Genomic DNA, 3,341 nt, shown 5'->3' on the forward strand with positions numbered 1-3,341 from the left:
GGTTTTGTGTTACCCACTTGCTAACCTTGTATTAGGAAAGCAACACGTCCAGTTCACTTGTCCCGTATATTACCTTTCGATAAACTACCGTCCGGTTGTAAAGGAAAGCGTTGAACAAGCAACTGTTAAGGCAATGTCCCCTGACATGCTTTTAATTATGGTCTATAACGTGTCGGACGCAATTACTATCCTTGGTAGGAGCAATAGTAAAGCTCACCCTTATAATTTTTTCGGTCTGGCACAAGATCTTGTCTTTGACCATTGATGTCAAAGCTAAGGGGTATAAAATACTATTAAATTTTACAAGGAAATACTATTAAATACGATACAATTTTACACAAGATATTTATTTATTTATAGAATGGATATACTTAAACCTTGTTACAACACTTATAGGCAGTGTACCTAATCGTACAGTAGTGTAGTTTTTAGTAAGTCCGGTTCGTTCCACAGGAAAAATCTTTAAACAAAGCTTAACGCTATATTAGTTTACTTTTATAAAAATACAAATATATATATAAGTAATATTATTATTATAAAGGGGGGTTTTTACCGTTTAATGACCGGTTTGTCGATTTTAAAACTTTAGTTGCAGTTAAAACAAAATGTAAAATATTAAATAAAAGACTTAATTTAAAGCGTAAAGTAAATAACGATAATGAAATTGCGATAAATAAAAGTGCGATAAAATAAACTTGCGATTAAAAAGTACGATAATTAAAAGTGCAATTAAATACAATAACAATAAATAAAAGTGCTATAATTAGAAGTGCAATTAAATATAAAATAAAGGAAATTAAATATGAAATAAAAGAATTATGCTTATTTAAACTTCCGTAATCATGATGTTTGACGTGTTGATTTTAGTTTTATGCCCATGGGTTAATTGTCCTTTGTCCTGGATTATTTAATATGTCCGTCTGGTTTTTGTCCATAACAGTCCATCAGTCATAAATATAAAGTGCGAGTGTCCTCGTCAAATTATCCTTATACCCGAAGTTAAATATTCTAACTAATTGGGGACTTAAACTGTAACAAGATTTTAATACTTTGTTTAATAATTACACCAGGTTATCGACTGCATGTAACCCAAGGTTTTAATACTTTGTTAACAATTATGCCAAGTGTCCTTGTACATAATTTCACCCCTGTTTTAATAATTCTAGTGGCTATTAATCCATTCCCGTGTCCGGTTAAATGAACGATTATTCGTACATATAAATATCCCGCCCATCGTGTCCGATTGAGTGTATATGGTTATTTATAGGGACGTCCAATTGTAAATCTTTATATTAACATTAACAAACTATCATTTAGTTAAACAAATATAAAGCCCATTAATAGCCCATAGTCTAATTTCCACAAGTGTCGTTCTTTTATCCAAACTCCAATTATGGTACAAAGCCCAATTACCCAATTTTAATATTTTTAGCCCAACATCATGATTACTTCGGATTAAATAAGCATAATAATAACTTAGCTACGAGACATTAATGTAAAAAGGTTGAACATAACTTACAATGATTAAAAATAGCGTAGCGTTACACGGACAGAATTTCGACTTACACCCTTACAACATTCGCTAACACACCCTTATTATTAGGATTTAAAATTAAAATTAAAATTAAAATATAAATATAAATACTTTACGTATGATGAAGAGAAGAAAAGATGTTTTTATTTTGGCCAAAACGCGTTGAATTTATAGGACCTGGGCTGGATTTCAGAGCCATGCGATCGCATGGATTTTGTGCCTTCAGGCCATGCGATCGCATGGCCAGCTGGGAGAAGTCACATATCTTTGTTTTCTTTCTTGCCGACGTTTATAAATAATAATATAATATATAAATAATTATAAGAATTATTTAAATATTATATTTTATTTATGTGCATAGTCAACTTGTAATTTTTAGTCCGTTGCGTCAAACGTTGAGAGTTGTCTCTGGTCCCGGTTCCGGATTTTCGAACGTCCTTGCGTACAATTTAATATCTTGTACTTTGCGTTTTGAATCTTGTACTCTTGTAATTTTGAGACGTTTCTTATCAATAATTGGAACCTCATTGATTGTATTTTGTACTTTTGAGCTTTTTGGTCGTTTGCGTCTTCAATTTGTCGAATCTGTCTTTTGTCTTCACCTTTTATTATTTAAACGAATATCACTTGTAAATAGAACAGTTGCAACTAAAAGCTTGTCTTTCTTGAGGAATAATGCTATGAAATATATGTTCGTTTTTAGGATTATCAAATATTCCCACACTTGAGCGTTGCTTGTCCTCAAGCAATATAGTCTTGAAATACTAGAATCACTTCTTTATTCTTCACACTTTGTACATCAGTGATTTCAATACGGCGGTATAAACAATGATAGTAACGATGTGGTTTACAGTCCCACATGACTATAAAATTTAGATCCATTAAGGAAATTGGATCTTTATGAAAACATTTGATTTTTTTTTAAAAAATTAAATCTAGTTTTTACCCTAGATAAGTTTTCCGGAATAACCCTTCACCGGTGTTTGCAAAATATTTTTGTGGGCTTGGTGGGTTTCAGATTTAAAAATTTTAGCTCAAAACTTACGGTTTTGTGTCACCCACTTGCTAACCTTGTATTAGGAAAGCAACACGTCCAGTTTACTTGTCCCGTATATTACCTTTCGGTAAACTACCGTCCGGTTTGTAAAGGAAAGCGTTGAACAAGCAACTGTTAAGGCAATGTCCCCTGACATGCTTTTAATTATGGTCTATAACGTGTCGGACGCAATTACTATCCTTTGTAGGAGCAATAGTAAAGCTCACCCTTATAATTTTTCGGTCTGGCACAAGGTCCTGTCTTTGACCATGTTATGCAACCACCGTTCTTACGGTTGACACCCGATTTGGTTCAGATGACCTAATGAATTCCAGGTGAATTCCTAGGATTTTACGTTCAATGGTAATGAACGCATTGAAAATGGGTTTTCAGAAAACAAATCGGTTTATAATTTGATCAAAATATTTTCTCGTTCAAGCTCGAGTTTAGATATCATTGAATTCCATGAGTTTGAATTCTCAATCTTTAAGGTCAATCTCTAGAATTGAGTAATATCAGGCTTAAAAGCTGATTTTTAATCTTTAAGGAGATTATCCTTTCTGGGGATCTGATTCATTAGTATTATCCAGCTAATTTGCACGGTGTCCCCCCATTTTACGAGATAAATCCTTCTCATGGTTAGGATAAATCTGACCACTTGGCGACCCTGTTTAATGCTGAGGTCCGTGGATTTCCTGCTGATTTTAGTGATGACTTTTCTAGGTTTTTCGTCATCCTACAGCTGGTCTGGACGACAACTTCATGACCTAA

The sequence above is a fragment of the Rutidosis leptorrhynchoides genome, chromosome 5 (assembly GCF_046630445.1).
Source record: "Rutidosis leptorrhynchoides isolate AG116_Rl617_1_P2 chromosome 5, CSIRO_AGI_Rlap_v1, whole genome shotgun sequence".
NCBI classification, from domain to species: domain Eukaryota; kingdom Viridiplantae; phylum Streptophyta; class Magnoliopsida; order Asterales; family Asteraceae; genus Rutidosis; species Rutidosis leptorrhynchoides.